Source organism: Monodelphis domestica, chromosome 1, assembly GCF_027887165.1.
Source record: "Monodelphis domestica isolate mMonDom1 chromosome 1, mMonDom1.pri, whole genome shotgun sequence".
Taxonomy (NCBI): Eukaryota; Metazoa; Chordata; class Mammalia; order Didelphimorphia; family Didelphidae; genus Monodelphis; species Monodelphis domestica.
Window position 1 is genome coordinate 456,290,959 of NC_077227.1, and position 21,551 is coordinate 456,312,509.

General features: G+C 37.4%; 1 protein-coding gene and 1 non-coding gene across 2 annotated transcripts in view; one reads left to right on the forward strand and one right to left on the reverse strand.

The window, feature by feature from the left end:
• The window catches only part of LOC103094988 (uncharacterized), a 60,143-nt gene that overhangs the window by 14,491 nt on the left and 24,101 nt on the right, over positions 1-21,551 (reverse strand). The window lies entirely within an intron of this gene.
• The window catches only part of WFDC3 (WAP four-disulfide core domain 3), a 30,178-nt gene continuing 26,466 nt past the window's right edge, over positions 17,840-21,551 (forward strand). The window contains exon 1 of the mRNA XM_016427852.2: positions 17,840-17,942. The gene's annotated coding sequence lies outside the window, so the exon portion shown is untranslated. The remainder of the gene's footprint in view (positions 17,943-21,551) is intronic.

A 21,551-nucleotide genomic window follows, 5' to 3' on the forward strand; every position in this document is an offset into this window, starting at 1 on the left:
TTCTAGCAGCTGTGTCTTTAAGCCAAGTTTTTTGTTAAAAAAAAAAGAGGGACTAAGTGGTGAGACGTATAGTAAAGGTGAGAGGTATAGTAAAAAAAAAAGGCAAGGAATTTCAAAAGTTATTTGAGAGGATTCTTTAGACTCCCGTGTGGTCAGCCACAATGTGATAAGGGAATCACTTTAAAAGACTGATATATATTAATTTAAGGTCGCCAAGGAATTCAGCTATGTAATTCCTAAATGAAAAACTCAAGTCAGCCGTCAGCCTTTTTTGGAGTTTAATTACAATAGGAGCAAGAAAGGAATTAGAGATAGAGAGAAAGAAAAAGGGAGAGAAGGGAAATAGGGCTTAAATACCCCTTCTGTTTAGGCTGGGCCAAAAGGCCCAAGCCCTTAGATAGCTGGGGCAAAGAAAAGAGATCAGTCCCTATCACTCACGTGACCAAAATGGAGAAACAGTCTCAGAGGCCCCCACCTTCAGCTTCCTTCAGCGCAAGCTTCTCCGAGTCCACCGCAATCACCCCGACCAAACTCCTCAACCCCCCTCAAGTCTCCAGACCCTCCTATCTTTAAGGAAACCATCCAAGTTCCTCCTCTCAGTTCTCCCATCTACCAATCACTGTCCATCAATTTCCCTGTGCCAATGGAGGCTCTAGCTTAACCCAGGACCGCCCAGAGGTTTCTGGCTTTTGCACATGTCTGTTGAAGGTCATATTTTCAAATGATTAAATCTTTGATCTAGGCTGCAGCCCTTACTCAATCCTGTTAGGACTGAATAGGGTGGAGATTTATTCCAAGTATCTCCATTGTATCAATTCTAAAATCAATCATGATTCAAAGAAATTCCTGTTCTATGCTTAAGCATAGGTCAAAGTCCTTTCCATTGTTCAGCAAAAGGTTTCTGTCCTAAAGTAATCTGAAGAAGGGGAGAGAAGGAACCTCCCATGCCAATGGGGTTCCCATTCCAATAGACTATCAGTAAGAAATTTTCCAAGTATGAAATATCCCAATGGTGAAATTTCCAACATTTATAAGTCTAAGGAATTTTGAGGTTTACACAGCTGAAAGTTCATCTCACTTCTGTGCCTTACACAATAGCATCAAGTAATGTACCAAGTCAACTTTTAAAAAACAACACACAAATATGAGAAAACAGTTAAGTTGTTTTCCCAAGTCCTTATAGAATAGGGTGTCTTTTTCATACAACTCTGCTCTGACCTTAGCACCAGCTAATATAACTTTTTGATAAACAGGACAATTTGGGGCTTAATAATTCTGTAGATGAATCCCAAAAATAATTCTAACCCATAATTGCTAAATTGTTCATGCATCAGTACATAGAGCTCTAGGCCTGAAGTCAGGAAGAACAAAATTATTTAACCTCTGTTTACTTCAGTTTCTTCAGTTATAAAATAGAGATAACAACATCTACCTCCAAGGGTTCCTGGTGAGGATCAAATGAGCTAACATTTGTAAAAGCTCCTAACACAGTGCCTAGCACCTAATAGAAGCTATATAAGTGTTTATGCCCTTCCCTCTTGGAATCTTCATTCTTTCAGTAATTCAAGAGGTGGTAATACAGCTGGGATCCAATTAGTATGAATAATGTATTTCTCAAAGTGGTCTCATGTTGTCAGATTCACACTGTTTGAGATTATGATTATGTAAAATGTGGTCCCTGGCCCCAAGGCCAGTGGAAATATGCAGTACAAATTTAAATAACATGACTTGTTCACATTCATCAGGACTTCCTTATATTGTTTTGGATAATTTGAAGGAGATGTTGGCTTGAATATACCCTACTGAACCTCTATGGGGACTTGGGTAATAGCCATTGGATGGTATAGGAGTCAAAGTAAGGGTTTCTCAATTAGGTGATCAAATGAGTGAAGTAACTGAGTGAATATATATTGATTGAATTAAAGAAAAGAAATTTGAGGAAACAACTAAATGCCTTGCTTCTGTTTCTTCTTTGTTTGCAGGTCATTCTTTTACATATGATGCCTTGGACACATTTGTACAATATATCAATAAATGGAACATAAATTATCTCATCCAATATACCACTGTTACACTATTAAGTCATATGGATACACATTATATTATCAGAGGAATGTCGAAAGAATTACCAAATATTCAGGGGGAAAAAACGAAGGTTTTCAGAGCAAAAGGTCATTGCTGCTAGATGTCAAAAGCAAAGGATTTGGAAGGAAAAAAAGTATATTTGGGAAATGAGCCTCTGGTAAAGTAGATGACATCTAGAGATAGGATTTTACATTCTTGGACCACAGTTTAAATATCTAGGAAAGTAGCCAAGTACAGAGTGCACCTAGCAAGGACTAATCTGAATATCTATGCCTGGAGTCTTGTAAGTCTAATCAAAAGGGTTTTAAATTTCAAAGGAAGTATGTATATGAAGAAACTAAGTATATAAATACATTTATTAGTATAAAGTAATACCCATTAATCCTTTCATTAAGTAAACATCTTAAAGGATCATAATATATAGAGCTTAGAGGAATGTTCTAGATCACCTACTTTAACTCCCTCATTTTGTAATGGGGAAAAAAATCTAGAGCAGGAGAAAGGACTAAGGTCACACAGGTAGTAAGTATTCTTATTATGGCAGAGTAGGACAGTAGCATCACTTTCCTAGTTCCTGACAATAGTTTCACTTAAGATCACACATCCAGAGTCAGGTCCTCTGACTTGTCCAAGGGATATATGGCCAGGGAAATTAATAATTTAAAATATAATGCTTTATTGAGAGAGAGATTGGGGAGAGGGGTACTGTCTCAAGTCATGGGCCCAAGACAAATGCCCTCAAGGGATTACAGAGAAAATGCAGGGCACTGTCTCAAGTTATTAACCCAAGACAAATGCCCAAAAATTCACAGAAAAATCCCTTACTTATAGGAGAATCCTGATGTAATCAAGTCTCCCAGAAGGGATTATAACATTTTACAATTGTTGGAGAGGGTTGAATAGCTTTACAATGGCTTTACAATTAACACATTCAAGCTAATAAACATCTTTAAGAAATTAGAGAATAGTTTCACAATGGATACATCTAAGCAAATCAATATTTTAAAGAAAAAATCAAGAAGTTAGAGACAAATTCAAGGAGAGGAGTAGTTCAGGATGAGATTATCTAGAAGGGGCTGATGAGAGGATCAGTTGAGCCATTGGGCTTGACCTACTGGAAGAAGCTTCAGCAATCCAAATACAAAGGATACAATGGAAGAGTCTTCTAAGATAAAAGGATACTCAAGATTGGTATTGAAGATTTGATCTTGGGTACTTGAGGACCTAAGACCATCAGCCTGGGACTCCTGCCTAGAGCAATTCCCAGACAGGCTCACTTAAAGCTGTAAAGTTTTTGTAAGGATATGGGGAGGGAGAGACATCAACTTTCAGATATTAATAAGTATCAATAACTTGAGAATAGCACACTAATTTCTCACTTCACACATAAGAAAAGAAGCAAAAACTAGGGAAGAAAGATATGAAAATAGAATTAACAGCTAAGAATAAGAAATACAAAACTTTACTGAAGAAAATAATTCTTTCAAAAATAAAAATAGCCAAATAGAAGATAATCGTTCCATGAGACATCAAGAAGTGATCAAACAAAATCATAAAACTGTAAAAAAGAGAAGAAAATATGAAATATCTCATTTTTTAAAACTGACCTAGAAAACAAATTAAAATGATATATTTCATAATCATTAGACAACCTGAAAGTCATGAACAAAAAGTAGAGCTTAGACAACATATTTTAAAAAATAATAAAAGAAATCTGTTCAAATATCTTAAAATCAATGGACAAAAAAGAAGTCAACAGAATCCACCAGTCACCTCTTAAAAGAATTCCCCAAAATGAAAACTCCCAAAAATATTGTAGACAAAATCCTGAGCTCCCAGATCAACAACAACAAAAAAATTTTACAAGCTAACAAAAGGGAAGTGTTCAAGCATTGAGGAGCCACACTCATGATTAACAAGATTTACCAGCTTGGAATATAATATCCCAAAAAGCATAGGATCTTGGCTTACAACCAAAAAGACCATACCCAGTATCACAGACAGATCAGAGTTGTATGTCTCTTTTTAAAAATCATTTCCTTCCATCTTAGAATCAATACTATGCATTTGTTCCGAGGCAAAAGTGTGGTAAGGGCTAGGAAATGGTGGTTAAGTGACTTTCCCAAGGTCACACAGCTAGGAAGTGTCTGAGGCTAGAATTGTTTGTCTTTATAACATTGTTATTGTATGAATTGTTCTGCCAGTTCTGCTCACTTTACATCAGTTCATATAGATCTTCTTAGATTTCTCCAAATCTGTCTTTTTTTATGGGATAATAATGTCAGTGCTCTTTGGAAGAATATGTTAACCTATATTGGAGGAAACTTCTTCATCTGTGAGTTTCCTATTTCAAATTAAATCACAGGTTAGGCTCCAGGCTGCTTGATCTCTATGGCATCAAAATGCATATTCTTCACCACATCCCCTTCTCTTCTCTGAACTGACTACTTCTTTTTATGTTTGAAATCAGTTGCTTTGGAGTATACCTCCTTGACCACAGGAGCAGATAAGTTGGAGGGAAAGGCCCTTATATAGGAGAGAAGTTGAACAAAAGAGGGACTGCAAGATTGGAGTTGAACAAATATTTCCTCGTTTTTGAAAAAAAAAAAGGAAGAAATTAGAGTTTACAAATGATTAGCTGATCAATTTCATTTCAATTCCTGGCAAAATTCTAAAATGTATTATTGAAGAAAGGGTAAGTAGTTATCTAGAAAAGAAAGAAGACATCAGAAAAAGCCAGGATTATTATAATTATTATTATTATTAATAAATTATTAATAAATCTTATTTAATATAATATTTAGAGTTATTGTATATTAATTTTTAATTTACATTTGGCTACCACTTTGGGATAGAATTCTCAAATATTCTTTAAGATAGCTTTTTTAGTAAAAACAGCAAATTTTCTTGGTGGCACAGACTCTACCCACCCACCACAAGAGCCAAGAGCTGGGATTGCCTCTTCTCTCCATGCACCCTGTGCTCTCCCAGCCCCACTGCCACCACTGAGTGGTCCCTGACCAGCCTCCAGCTTCCAACAGCTCACAACCAGACCCTCCTATTGTCCATACTGCTTTTTTCCCATGGGAGGATGAGATCCCCAATCCCTTTGGCCACCCCATCCCACACACACCCACATGGTGCTAGCCATTTCTCAGCAGGGGAACACAGGTAGAACAGAAAAAAAGCACACTATTTAGCCCCACTCCACTTCTAGTTTCTAAGCAGATTACTTAAGCTGACCCTGGGCTCCTGGCTTGCAACTCAGGATTTTTCACAGGAAAAGGATTCCACTGCCATTTTTTTTCTTTCTACCCTACAACCCAACATAACAAGGAGGGCAGATAGCCCAAATCAGTGGATTTGAAGCCAAAGTTTGGGGGGGGGGGGGTTGTATCTGATTTTTTTTTGCTTTTCTCCTGACCCAAAAAGCACCAAGAGAAGCAGCCTCTCATATGCAAATACTCTATTATTTCTCCGCAGAAGTTTTGCCCTTAGGGAAGAGGGCACAGGAGAATAACTTTTTTAAAAGCCCTCTAGCAAACACCTAAAAAGATTTTTTCCTTCAAGTCAGGGTCTTTTTGTTTACCTATAAATAAAATCCATTCAGTCTTTTTTTTTTTTTGAGGAATAATGCTGTTACAAAGCATGGTCTGGATTTTTGCCTATCTCAAACAGCTCCCATTATGGGGGAGCATTATAGAGCTAATGCAGCTCAAAGTTTTGGAGTGTCTTTTCTTCTGTTTCTGGCAGTTTTTGTGCTGATTGGATACCTTGCAGCTGATAGTTTAACTAATCTTAAGATTTAGACAGGAGATCAATCTCTTTTTATACCTTCTTGTCATTTTGGCCTCCCCGGTTTCTGCACCAAACCCAATATGAGATTCATTCACACTATGCTCAGTGTGGGTATGGGGAACTTCAGAGGTGTCATAAAAGAAATGCAAATGGATGATAAATACTGGAGGACAGGAAGGAACCTTAAGGAGCTATGGAAGTTTATTGATGTTAACTTTTTGGGTTTTGTTTCCCCTCCATAATAGTGAAGAAGTCTATTGGAATTGGAAAGAAGGATTTTTGAATTCACTGCCTATACCAAGTCATGCTTATTGTATTTGCTGATTGATTATTTTAAATTTTTATTTTATTTAAGTTCATATATCAATCTAGTCAATATCTCATATACTAATCTAGTCAATATCTTTCTGTTATACTGAATCATTTTAATCTACTATGGTTTGGCTATTAGATATAGTCTATTACATTATTTTCATTTGTACCTTTCCCCATGACTGTACTGAACAAAACATTATTGTACAAGCCCATAGTTGTTTTACACAAACTCTTTTCGGTGGCAAAACCATAACTCCTTATATATGCTGGATTTGTCACCTGATCCATCAAAGTCACATATTGCTAATACAGAGATTATCCTTCTTTTTGCTTCTCTCCATATTGCCAATGCCTAATATAACAGCCAGCACATAGTAACTGCTCAATAAAGGTTTATTGACTGGCTGACTAATGGATACATTGTTGATTGAGCTGGGAAATTAAACAGCCATTCCAAAAAACTATTTGGGATATGGCTTTGAAAGTGACTGAACTGTGCCTAAAAACTAAACTAGGCCCCAAAGGATTTTTTTCAAAGAGGAAAAGGTTCAATATGTATATTGTGATAATAGAAACCACTCCCTAAGTTTGTCCTATCCCACATCCCATTTTTGTGTGCATACCTTGCAGGATGTAGGGATGGAGCTCTCTCTCTCTTGAGGTTGATGCTTGAGAGTTTTGAAGGCTAAGTGGTTTAGAGGGCTTGGGATTTTGGCTTAGGTATTTTTCTAGATAGGTAAGATTTTCTGTCCCCTTCCTTCATTTTCCTTTTTCATATATCTCCATTTTTATTAAAATTACATTGTTAAGAGCTACTGACAGACTAAAATAAATTTTATAATGGTGACCACAGTATTTTATTAATATTACAATTTAATAATTTTACTTTGGTGGTTACATTTGGCAGGCTACAAAGGTTTAACGACTACTCTCAATTTTCTCCAATTTTCTTGACTTTTTACTTTCCCTAAGTCAATTTGTCAGTAGTTAATTCTGAGTCTTTACTCCACTCTAAGCTGGTAGAGCAGTTTTTGAAATAGACAAAAGGACAGATTAGCCTCATGGCCACAGTCATTGGTCTGATACTAAAAAGATTTAGAAGCCCCAAAACAGTGGCAGAGAAAACTGCCTAAGGAAAACTGCACAAGTGCATGGGGCTTTCTCATCTCCCCAGGTTTAACAAAGGAAAGCCGCCAGAAGCCTGAGCCATACTCCCACACATATCCCTGCCCCCTACCTGCAGGACTCTCCACCTCCTCTGCTTCCAGCTACACATGTTGTCACAAGCTAATGCAGTGGACACCCAATCCACTGAAGCATTGGAGAGCTGTTTGGAATGTGTACACACAATGTGTGGAGGTTGAAATCTAAATCCCCCTTTCCCTTAAATTGTAAACAGCTAAATAACCATTGCTTGCCGAAGCTTCCCAAGCCAAATGTTTGTTTTTTTAGCAGCAATTAGCCTTAAAGTTTTTACCTGGAGGCACACTTTCAATGTCCTGACTCCTTGCCTTAGGGGAAACTACTCCACCCTGACAAGTACTATCTTGTAGTCCAGGAGTATTGGAGGAAGATGGTAAGTTCAGCTCAGTCTTTTGTTGTTGTTGTTATTGGAAAGAGTTAATTGTTGGGCTAAATTGACAAAGTTTAGCCTTATTTTACTCCTAAATGTCTACTCTTTCTTTAAGGTCTTTCATGAACCTCCACATGACTCTAGCAACACTGAAGAGGGCAAACAAGGAAAGCAGCAATAAAATTATCTTAAACTGCTCCCTTAATCCTGAGAAGCTTTCAGAGTTTACTAAGGGCAAAATCTTAAAAGCCCATAGCCTGTACTCTATAACCAAACCCTTTTGCCCTCCTACAGACTCCTTGTCCATGTACTAGTGGAAAGAAGTGGGCCACTGGCATTTTTCCCCTAAAGGGGGAAGGAAAAGGAAGTAAACTCTTCCAAAGAACAAAGCTGAACTCAGGTTGTTCCCCAGAGGGTTTGTTTGGGTTTTGTTTTGGTTTTTTGCCTACAAGAAAGCCTGTTTTCTTTTTTCTAAAATAGAGTTTTTTTCTTTTTCTTGTTGTCCCTCCTAAATTTAGTCTCTAGCTAAGGTTTTTCCCCCACCCTGCATTCAAAGGCTAATTAGGGTGTGTTTTCAGCTACACCAAATTTGTTTTTTCTCTAAAGTCTTTACAAAACCCCCAGCCAGTACATACTAAGGTAGCGTCACCTATGGACAGGAAGTAGAATTGCAAACAATTTAATCATTAGATTTAAGAACAAATAGGCAACTGAATATGGTGTTAAAAAGTATGGTCGACTCTCTGAGAGAATAGTTTCCTGCCTATCTGAAACAGTTCCTGTTCTCAGAAACATTACTGAGCTTACACAGCTCACAGTTTCAAAATGGCTTTGTTTAGTACTGTTCCTAGGTGTGCTTATTCTAATTGAATACCTTGCAATTTATTTCTCCTCAATGAAAAACAATAGAATATTAGCTTGATTGATATCAAGACTCAGATAGAAAACCTTGAAAAAAGCTTGAGTAATCTCAAGATTCCGCAGGAAGATTCATCTCCCTGCACTGCCTTACCATCTAAGCTTACTCATTCTCTGCCTTGCCCTGTCTACTCAAACCATCCCTACACCCTGCCCCTACCACTCCACCCCATTCCCTCACCTACTCCATTGCAATTCAAACAAAAAACCAAGCAAGAGAAATCAAACAACTCAGTTATATTCCTATTCCCCTTTAAGGAAGTACCCACTTACAATAAGAATGGAGATTTAGTGACCACACCATGTACCTTCACTCTACAAGAGAGAGATATTCAAGGAAAATACTCCTTCCTTTGAAGATGATTCCATTGTGATTATAAAAAAGTTCAAAAGTATTTACTTATGATCCCATTTGGATAGACATTAAAAATTTGCTCCAAGTTTTCTTAACAGAAAGAGAAAAAAAAATAAAATTGTTTCTCTTGTTAATCAAGCCCAGGAAAGGAGAGCAATTCATTGGCCCCATGAGGACCCAAAATGAAATATTAATAATGAACAAGATTACTTGAAACTATGCCAGGCTAGAGAGCCATTACTAAAAGCAATGAGAGCTTGTTCTGATAGGCCTGGTACATGGACAAAGTTCAAAAATTTAAAGCAAAAACATGAGGAAAATCCCTTCCAGTTTATGGATAGACTTATTGAGCTGGGAGGTAGATATATAGACCTAGATCTTTCCAGAGGAAAGCAATGTCAGGCAATTTAAGACTAACTGCCCAACCTGGGCTAATATGGATCACAAGGAATTAAAAAGAATAGGAGTTTATGTTTTTAATAGCCATAAAAAGAAAGATGAAGACAGCAGTGACTTAGTGGAGGCATTAAGGAAGGAAATAAAAGTACTAACGGAAAATTTTGAAAAAGGAAATGCAAATCAAGGAGTGGCCATAGCCACTTTGCAGGAAATCACAAGTCAACTTTTAATGTGTTACTTCTGTGGGAAGAGGGGTCACATAATGAAGAACTATAGAAAGTGGAATGAGACAAATAGAAATAGCAACATTATAGAAATAATAACAATAATAGAAATGCATTTAGAAATAATTCAAATGAGGCAAATGATAACTTACACCAAAATACCCAAAATTGGGCTCATCAACACTATAATTAGGGTGGAAATCCCTCTCAAGGAGGGGGACCCCAGAGAAATATCCAGGGATCTTTATGAAGATGTGAGAGGGGAGAAAGGGCTCTCAAATCAGAGAGTGAAAGCTTTGATTTTCCAGACCCTGATGTCTTAACCCCTGGTATACCAGTCCATTCTCCCCTCCCACCCACAGTAATTATCTTAAAGGGTTTTCAGAAGTGATTTTCAGATATCGAGGAGTACCACTACCTCTGATTGATCATTTGCCTACTTTTGACTTGAGTAGTAGTAAGTATATGGGTGACAAAGTGAAGGGCAATAGCACTAGTGTATTCTCCACTTCCACATTTATTGTATTCCTCACCCCCACATTTCCAATGAAAGGGATATAAATACATGCCTTTCATGGCTGTTACAATCTCATCCCAGAGGTAGGAAGGATTTTCCATGGGGCTTGGTGACCACTGGATGGCTCCTGGAGGAGGGAGGGTTTCCCATAATGTTTGGTGACCCTTAGATGGTTTTATATTTGTATCTCTTTAGCTTACTCTACCCTTCCACTGGATGGTAATTTAGGTTCTTGGTGGCATTGTAGAACCAAAAGGTCTTCATCAGGAGTATAAGCAGGATTTCTCACTTCATTACCTACACCCAGGAGAAAAGGTGTATATAAAGAACTTCCAGAGCACTGGAGGAACTCAGCCTGCCTGTGAAGGTCCATTCCAAGTCCTATTAACCATCCAACAGCTATTAAAATTGGAGAAAAGGACCCTTAGATCCATTGCTCACATATAAAATGAGTAACTTCTATAAACAATGAATAATGGTATCCTGGAATGCACTTGGAGCTTTTGTTTGTTTGTTTGTTTGTTTACTCCTCCTATGATTGAAATGGAGATATAAGTTCACAGACAAGTTGGACACTGTTTTGGCTGACACATTGTCATGGAATCAGTATTAATGCTTTTTTGATTTTTAAAGATAAGTTTAAAATATCCATTAGCCCTAATATCACTGTATACCCAAAAGCTTTAGACTATAGAAACATGCCATTAATTGTTAAATATTATGGGATGCTGACTAATAATTGTGTCTGATTTCAGAAGAATAAATCATAAAAGAGTCACTGTACAGTGCCAAGAAGCACAATGTCAAGAAGATCAATCAATCCCAATAGGATTGATGAGAATTTGCACCAAGACAGAGGACTCATTTTTGAGGTTCTAGGAAGCATCTGTTTGACAACGTCAGACACAGGATTTCCCCATGCCAGATTTCCAACAAATACCTCAGTTGGGCTGCCATTTTGGCTCCCCTCTCCCTGAGAGTAAAGGTAAAATCAGACCAGGGAATCATATTTCCCTTTTGATTCAAAATCTAGTCCCTTTTTCTTTCTTTTATAGTATGGCAGTTTTCTGTAGTCTTGGCTGCCAGTGGGTAAGTGCTACATTGTTACAATTGTCCTACAAGATTGCAGGACATAAATCACTTTAATTGGGTCCTGATTCAAGGACCTGTTATAAGCTTATTTTTGATTACTTAGAATTTTTATTCATATACCCCATAACTCAGCCATTTATCCCAGGGTGATTCTGATTTTGGTCAACACCCTCATGGGGGGAGGGGGGAATTGTATAACTGTCATAAATTCAAGATTTTAATTTTTTTCCTTGTTTGAGAGTAATTTCAGCAAAAGAAGCTCATTAACCCCCCAAATCAAAAAAATGAACTGTTTGGAGAAGGCATCATGGGGAAGTCTGGAGAGGCTATACACTGCATCAGGAGATCCAGAGTGAACTTTGGGATGTAGTGAATTGAACTGAAGGGGATTGAACACATTTATTTTGATTGTAAACTTTTATGCCAAAGGCGATTGCCCTCTAATTGGTTTTTTTGTCAATGTGCCTACCAATCATCAATGTTTTTCTCTTTCATTTTTCTCGGATCTCCAGTTGTTGTAATTTACCAGTAGATAGTGCAATATTGTTGTATGTACCTGTTGTAAGAGATATAAGCTGGCTATTTGTAATGATTTACCGGAGAGACTAAACATGTAGATCTGGGAGATTTCAACATGTTCATCTCCCAATAGAATCACAGGGGGGATTGTGATGATAGAAACCATTCCCTAACTTTGTCTTATCCTGCACCCCATTTTTGCATGCATACATTTCGGGACATGGAGACCCAAAAGATAAAAGGTGTGGGGAAGTGCTCTCTCTCTCTTTCTCTCTCTGTCTCTGTCTCTGTCTATCTCTCTCTCAGTTGGTGCTCAAGGGCTTTGTGGGATAAGCAGCTTACCAGGCTTGGGATTTTGGCTTAGGAATTTTTCTAGATAGGTGTCCTCTTCCTTCATTTCCCTTTTTCATATATGTCCATTTTTATTAAAATTACATTGTAAAGAACTAATAACAGACTCCTGACTTGAGAGTAAATTTTTTAAAGGCAACCACAATATTTTATTAATATTAAATTTAATAATTTTACTTTTTATTTATTATGATACAAATTTTTATAGCTACTCTTTTTTGTAGTGACAACGCCCCCCTTCCTGGAAACTAAGCAGTTCCATCATTCAAGGAATGGATGAGGAATTTATGATAGATGAATATAATGGAATACTATTGTGCTATAAGAAATGAAAGAGATGGTTTCAGAGAAACTTGGGAAGACTTGTATGAACTGATACAGAATGAAATGAGTAGAATCAGGAATACAATTTATACTATAATAACAATATTGTAAAAAAATAGTTTTGAAAGATTTAAGAACAAAACAAACTAAAATCTAGTCAAATGTCTATGTCAGAATGAGGAGCCACTGAAGAGCAAGGCCTAGATATATTCAGTTGTTAAGCTGTCAGTTAAGTGTTCATTTCCAGTTATGTTTGCCCAAAAGATGTTCTTGGGAACTGTCTAGTTCTATCAGACTCTCAGAGAACTGACTTCATCTACGATTTTGAGGCGGGCAATGTTCATCTCAGTCCTTATAAGGCTTTGGTGTAGTTTTATCCAATAGGATGATAGCTCAGCCCCCACATCCCACTTAAGTTCATACACTCATCCCATCTCTGCAGCATTTCAGGGAAGGTCATTAATTATATAATTGCATATAGCTTTTAGACCACATCTCTAGGTCTTATTTCCTCTTCTGTAAAATTAGGGGATTGAATTTGATAACCCCTAAAGTTCCTTTCAGCCCTTTATCTATAACTGATAGAAGTGGGAAAGAAAATACCTCAATATACATAGTACCAGCATTCCCTCCCAGATTGTATGATCTCCTTCAAATTAAGGTTTAATACAATTTTGAAACAAGTAGGTCAAAACTCTTGTGATTTCTTTTCCTTCTTTCTACCTGCTCCCAGAGAGAGTTAATAGATATCTACTCTAGATTTTCCTACTGGGGAGACTTTTCTGTTAATCTCACTCTCTCTCTCTCTCTGTTTCTGTCTTTTTTCCTGTCTCTATCGCTGTCTGATTGTCTCAATACCTGGGCTCAGATCCACTGATAGTCTGAATCTGGAACTCTTAGCCAAACCCAGGTCTTTCCTACTGAACTCATCTAGCTATGCTTCAGCTCTCTTTCTTACCAGTAAGGAAGTGGGAGAGAGGATGGTAGCTGGGGAAAAGTTCATCTCTACAACATTGTCTCGGTCTCTCAATCCTAGATATGCAACCAAAGAGGAAGATAAAGCTACTCTTTAGCCAGAGACCATTTCCACAAGTCTCTTTCTCATGTGCAGTCTCCACTTTTAAAACCCCTAACCTCTGTCTTCTTCATCATCCTCTCTCTCAAAAATCTGGGAAGCAATTAATAGTTGAATTGAGCAGGAATAAAAGACTTTCCATTCAGACTTGACTGCCCATTTGGGCTACTTATAAATGCAATATCCCCCTACCCTCACCACTTTGGCTAGGAACTCTAAAATATACTAGTTAAAGCAACACATTTGGAAAATTATTAGCCCTCTAGGCTGGTATTAATTCTGTATGACATTTTCTGTTTTAGAGGCATGAGCTCCACTGTGAACTTTAGATTACTCCACCCTACTTAGTCTAACAAAAACAGGAATGTCTACACCCATATTTAAGGATGAATTATTTAGGAGGATGGCCTGTGACAGACATGTACTAGCAAATGACAAATCAGAAACAACTGACAGACCCCTGGACTGTCCTAAGTCAAGCTTAAGCTACCATTGGTACATGTGAGATGCAGGAAAGTGATGTAAAAACCATCTATATATTTCACGTCACTTCCTCTCTCTGGCCTCTTTTGGTGGAGAGGTGGCTCTGGCAGAAGTTTGCTGAGCATTTTGACATCTTGGTGTGGTGGCAGTTATTGTCCGGTTTTGGCAGTGAGTTTTCCTTGATACTATACTGGGAGAAGCAGAGTAATCTAGTTCAGGTGAGGCATCTTCACTGAGCTCTCTCAGAGTTTAGGCTGATTCTTTTCTCCTTTATCTTCCAAACACTATCCTCTTAGAAAAAGCCTCTAATCTTCTCCAAAGACCATGAGATCTTTGAACTCTCTCTGGCACAGGCCAGGTGGGAAAAATTCTATACCCTCTTCTCTCTCTTCTCCTTAATTCCTTCCCTCTATATTAATTAAAATCACCATAAATTTCCAAACTGACTTGGGTATTTTATTTGGGATTTTCTCTGGCAACCAAATTAATTTAGATTAGGTCACAACCCTAAAATTATCCTTACATCCCCCCTACTCAGTCAACGACTCAAAGTGGGACTTTCTGATGGTTGTTCTAAAAGTGATTCTTCTGCTCTGTGTGTGTAGAGCTAGTTGTTCAACCTTATCTCATCCTTCTTCTCCTCCTCATGGACCCTATGCGCCAGCCAAGCTGGCCCTCTCATCATCAACCAAACACTTCCCAATTTTCCCAACTCCATCTTTTTGCTTCTACCACTCATTACTACTAGAATTCCCTCTCCTTCTCACAGATCCCCATTTTCGCTTTTGACAACATATTCATTCTTTAAAATGCAACTCCAACTATCACCTCCTCAGTTCAGCCTTTATTGATCCCTGCCTCCTCCCCTAACTTCAAGTACTATAAAGATTAAAATTTAGGGGAACTAAGGCAGGGTAGAAATTAGTTTCTCTCTGCAATGAGTATTATATTTTTAGAGGTTTATTGAAGATTAAAATATAAAGAAAACACAAGTAAGAAAAACACGTGTCTAGGCCCAGAGAGCCTATTCACGACCACTCACATCTTTCCTACTAGGTGGAGAGCTGTGTGTGTTCCACCTAAGCGGAAGTAGGAAAAGAGAGCAAGAGCCTTTTTACAACCAGGTTAAATACCCCATATCGCTTTCAGCCCAGGTGAGGTTTCAGTGAGATTAGAGGGCATTCTGGGGAAGTGGAGCAAGGACTTCTGGGAATTGAAGTCCTGGATTCAAGTCTCCATTTTTACAGTACTTCCCAAGAACATCTTTAGAGAAAACACACAGAAAACTAGGATAGGACTAATATCTATCAGAATTTCCCCACAACATCACTTGGGCCCATCCTTCCTCCTCCCCTTCTGCAACAGTTATTAATTTTCTAAAAAGGAAACAAAGTTGTTCCAAGATCTGATTGACACAACTTTCAGATCACCTAAGAATGTTTAAAAAAAGTTCCCCCCTCCATGTGCAGTTGGGAGCCCCTCTGATTTGATGTGTTTCTGAAGACCACTCCAGTCACCATGTCCTTAAATACATCCTGCCCTGATAACCATGTTTCCATACAGAAATGAAATTTTGTTTGTCCAGAAAAGGTATGTGCCATTGTAGTTTTATTGCAGACATATTCTTGCTACCTTAAACCTCCTTTTGTTAACTGTAAAGCAACTTACTGGTGCTTCATTTTGCCCAATGAATCTGATAAATATCAGAGGCACTTTCAGCAAGACTCCCTCAAATTCAAATTTATATTGCATTTATCTGTGTATATTTCTTTTCCCCCTTACACCAACAATAGTGTGAGCTTCCCGAGGATAAAGACTGAGTATAGTAAACTTTGTATCTTTCTCAGGACCCAGGAGAATACTCTGCACATAGTAGGTGCTTAATAAATAGAGTGGTAGAAATCATAATAATAGATCACATTTATATAGTGCTTTAAAGTTTACAAAAATATGGCCTCATTTTATCCTCACAACAGCCCTGGGAGATATGTGCTAATTATTAGCCCTGGGTTACAGATGAGCAAACTCTTTTCACAGATGAGGCATATCTAAGATAAATGGCTAACTGAGTTACATAGTAAGTGTCTGAGGCAGGATTTGAACTCAGGTCATGCTAACTCCAGGTACAATTGCTCCCTCTATCTACTCTCTATCTAGAGAAGAAAATAGTGGAAAGTGCCCTGGACAGGTCAGAGGACTTTGTTCCATACTGATAATCTTAGGCTACATAATGAGAAATACAGTGTCAAAAACTCAAGAGATAGTACTATGCTGCTCTGCCATGTTTAAAAATACTCCCCAGATGATCTTAGTGAAGACCTTCACCTCTTTACCATCTGTGCCATGATTAACATTGCCTGTGTCCCTCTTCCTCTGTATTGGAGAAATGTGGAATGTACCTATAGCGTCCAATCCCTAGAGGCTTGGAAACGGTAGTTTTGCAAAATGAGTGGCCAGAGTGCTTGCTACTTATTTTTATTCCTTTTGCTTTACCATGCATTTATATCCTTTGGTTTCCTATGATGTCATGCTTTATTCTTACTTTAATGGGAGAGAGTCATTGAATAAAGGAAATCATGAACCATAGATTGAAATATATGATGATGTTTTTCTTGGCATAGACCTGGGAGTGACCAACAGGGGTCCAGGAGACTGTTATAGTGGACTTAAGAAACAGGCATTCTAGGTAAAGAAGAAGACTGACCAGAATTTTTTTTGAGCTATTTATGGCTCCTCCCACCAACTTCCAAGTTGGAACTTCTGGATGTCCTAATAACATCTTTTTGAATCATCTTTCCTTTAGGGAGGCTCTCCCCCTTCTTTTCTTTTAAAGTTTTCTTGATATCTTTTGTTTTTGTATATAAACTTTTGTTGATTATCCTCGCCTTGTGAGAGGTCTCATGACAAAGTAAAACAATTAAGTAAACCTAATTATACAGTAAAGTCATCTGAAAATGCATGAAACACTACCTATGGTACTCTTATCTCTATTTTTTAGTTAATAGAAATCTGTTTTCTTTTCATACCATTTTCTACCCCACTGGGAAAAAAAAGAAAAGAAAATTCCTTGTAACAAATATGTATAGTCAAGCAAAATGAATTACCTCAGTGTCTATATACCAAAATACATATGACTTATTCTTTGTCCAAAAGCTGTCACTTCTCTCTCATGAATGGGATGTTTCATCATGGTCTTCTGCACTCATGAATGATCCTGTACTAATAATAGGTCTCATAGCATTCAAAGTTTGGTTTTGCAGTGTTGTTATTGCATAAATTGTTCTCCCATTTATTCTCAATTCACTCTTCATCAGTTTACAAGAGTCCTTAAGATTGTTCATTGTAATAGTATTGTTATAGTATAATTTTTTCTGCCTCTGATTATTTCATCACATCAGTTCACATAAGGCTCTCCATGTCTCTTGGAAAATATCTCCTCCCTTACTTCTTACTGCACAATACTATTCCATCAAATTCACATACCACAACTTATTCAGCCATTCCTTAATTGATGGGCATCTTTATAGTCTCCAGTTGTTTGCCAGCACAAAAAGAGCTGCTATAAATATTTTATGTATACAGAAATTTTTTCTCTCCTTGAGCTCTTCTGGATACAGGCCTGGATACAAGTGATATAGCTTGTTCAAAGGATGTCCATTGTTCAGTAACTTTTTGTATATATTTTCAAAGTGCTTTTATAGGAAATTATTTCTAGCAGGGCATAGCAATGCAGGCTGGAAGCCTGGGATGGTACAAAATCAGGATTCCACAGAGCTTGGCTGAATCAGGATTCTAAGTCAGTTGAAAAGTCTCTCTCTCAAGCTGGGTGGCAGACTGGAAGGTGTGCCTAGTGGTCTCTCTGAAGAAACCAAATGAGGAGCTACCAAGGACTTTTGAGTATCAAATAAGGTTGAGTAAGTGTTTTCCTTCACACTGGTGGACAATTGTGAATGGTGAGAACCTTCTCCTTTTTTGGACCTTGTGAGGACCCTACATCTTGATCCTGCTATTTGACCCAACCAAGGTGGAGTCTGTGAGAATCTGGCCCTGTGGACATTACTAATCCCTTGTAATTTAGTTAGTTAAGTTAAGATTTATTTAGATTTAATACATGGGTGGGTTAATAGTAAAAGGTACTCCCCTAATCCCCTTCCATTCCCTTATCCTTGTTTAATTAAATAAACCCCTTTTCTATATTTTGTTAGTTATCCCTTCTGTTACCCATCCCTAAAACTTTTACATATAACACTTTCCAGAATGGTTATATCCAATCCCCGGTCCAACTGTACATGAATATCTCTCTTTTCCCACAATCCCTCCAAATATCTTATTTTCTTTTTTTTTTTTCATCTTTGCCACTCTCGTGGCTATGAGGTAGAATGTCAGAATTGCTCTCGTTTTCATTTCTCTAACTAGAGTCAGTCAATTAGCATTTCTGAGTGCCTACTATGTACCAGGCACTTTGCTAAACTCTTTGAGATACAAAAAAAATAAATAAATAAAAGATAATACCTTCTCTTGAGAAACACTTTAGAGCATTTTTCACATGCATATAGATAGCCTGGGTTTCCTTGAAAACTGACTATTCCTTTAATAGCTACACTGTTTGTGGTGGCAAAAAATTGGAAAATGAGGGGATGCCCTCCAATTGGGGAATGGCTGAACAAATTGTGGTATATGTTGGTGATGGAATACTATTGTGCTCAAAGGAATAATAAAATGGAGGATTCCATGTGAACTAGAACAACCTCCAGGAATTAATGCAGAGTGAAAGGAGCAAAACCAAAAGAACAATGTACAAAGAGTGTAAGGATAATATTAGAAAATAAGTATTGTTTTATTAGTTTAGAGATAAAAAGTAGAGTGGCTGCTTGAGAAAGAAATGGAGTTTGAAGCAGAGCTGAGAGAGCATGTTAATTTCAGATGTGACAGTTAAAACCATTTTTCTATGTCAATTACTCTCTCTGGTGGTTAGCAGAGACTCACTCTTGGAGACTCTCTCTCAGGGCTGGAGAAGGTAACATCTTTGCCTTTCTCTGTCTGAGGGAAAGATCTGAAGGAGCTCAGTGTTTTCCTTTCCCAACTTGGGAAACACTATTGAAAATCTATTGTGGTTTTTATAGATTGTTTAACTCTGAGAAGATCAAAGAAAAACCTGGTCTTTGGTTTGGACTCAGAGTGACTCGGTCACTCAGACTTGATTCTTGTTGCGACTCAACAAGCTAGCCTTTGCTATTTTATAATTTGAGGGTGAAGTTAAGATTTATAAGGATAATTGTGGTAGTTTTTATTTAGATAGTATAAATTTGGTTTAGTCAGATCAGGGAGGATTAGTATAGCCTGTGAAACACAGGAGAAGCAGTTCCCTGTGGAACCTGGGAGTTTATTTGGGTGGATTTAGAATCCCTTAGAATTAGAAATCCTTCTTTATCCTTATATATTTCAACAAATATTTTATTTTATAATAAGAGTCACTTTAGCATCCTTGTGCCTGGCCCTGAAGGGAAGTTCACATTTGAACTTCACTTCATCACTGAAAATATTTTTGATTACCTCTATCAAAAGTATCCAAGCAGTTTTGAAAAGTTTTGAACCTATATTGAACAGTTTTTCTGTTTTGTGTAGCTTACCATTATTTTTTTTTTAAACCCTTACCTTCCGTCTTGGAGTCAATACTGTGTATTGGTTCCAAGGCAGAAGAGTGGTAAGGGCTAGGCAATGGGGGTCAAGTGACTTGCCCAGGGTCACACAGCTAGGAAGTGGCTGAGGCCAGATTTGAACCTAGGACCTCCCATCTCTAGGCCTGGTTCTCAATCCACTGAGCTACCCAGCTGCCCCCCATTATTTTTTTTAACAAGAGACTGATACAGTGTGGTAAAACTGAATGTAATGAACTTCTCTACTAGTAGTAATGCAATGATCCAGAACTATTCAGAGGGACTTATGAGAAAGAACGCTATCCACATCCAGAGGAAGAATTGTGAGAAAAGAAACACAGACGAAAAACAACTGCTTGATCACATGGGTCGATGGGGATTTGACTGAGGATGTAGACTCTAAAAGGTCACCCTGGTTCAAATATTAATAATATGGAAAAAGGTCTTGATCAATGACATATGTTAAACCCAGTGGAATTGCATGTCAGATATGGGAGGGGATGGGGAGAGGAGAGGGAAAGAACATGAGTCTTGTAATCATGGAAAAATATTCTAAATCTTCTAATTAAATAAATTTTCAAAAAAAAATCCTGACTATTCTTATCCATAGGCCATTGAGCAATTGAGAAATAGTTCTTATTTTTTTTCATTTGAATCAGTTCTTTATACATATTAGAAAGAAGATCTTTATTAATGGAATTTGCTGCTGAAATCTTTCCTTTGTTTCCCTTTTAACCTTAGCTTTGTTGGATTTGTTTGTGCAAAAACTTAATTTTATGCACTCAAGATTATCTATTTTCTCTTATTTGATCTTCTCTATCCTTTTTGGTTATGAAATGCTTCCTATTTATATATCTGATGAGTAACTTTTACCCCATTTTCCTAATTTGTTTATGATGTGTTGATGTGAGCTAGTCTTTCTATCTAGGTTCCTTGCCTTTTCTGGAGCTTAATTCTGTATGTTAGGTATAAGATATCTAAATCTAATTTCTTCCATATTACTATCAAATTTTTGACTCCTTCTACCAGAAGCTTTGAATGGATCTGTTTGTTTTTGTCATGGACCTAACCAGTTCTCCTGGCTGATTTCTCTATTTTTAACTAGTACCAAATAGTTTTGATAACTACTGTTTTATACTATAGTTTAAGATTTGGCACTGCTAGATCCTCTTCATTCCCATTCCATTATTTCTCTTGAGATTCTTGACTTTTTTCTTCCATATGAATTTCATTATTACTTTTTCTAGTACTACAAGATAATTCCTTGATATTTTTTATTGGTGTAGCATTGAATAAGTAAATTATTTAGGTAGTATTGTCATTTTCTTATGGTTGGTTGGTTGTTGTCCTTCATACTTGTGGAAGACCAAAATGACATCACTATGTTGGGGTCAATGTACAGTGTTGCAGACCAATATGAGCTCAGAAGGCTCTACCACAGATTGGGCACCCCCACCCCAATAGAAGAACATCCTCCTGATTAAATCCACACTTCAGGGAGGGACATAAGATCTGAATCTTTCCAGCTTTGCTATTGCTGGGATTGCTGGAATGATGCAGCTTCAAGGTGAATAAGACATATTTGTTTAGCAGTCCCCCAAAGTGTTTCTCTTCCAGTGAGAATCTAATGAGTTTTTCAAGTGCTTTTTTTTTGTTCTGTTTATGTTCTGTTTTTGTTTATGGGCTCCTGTGAGTCCTTTGCTACCCATGTATTGTCTGTGGTAAGTGAAATATAGATTCAAATGTTATATGCATATTACACTTTGAAAGCCTATATGAGATTTGGAATCCTATTACCGATTAGTAGGCAAATCTACAGAGGAACCATACTTCAGCTTTACTCTGAAGATTTTCTGCAAAATAAAA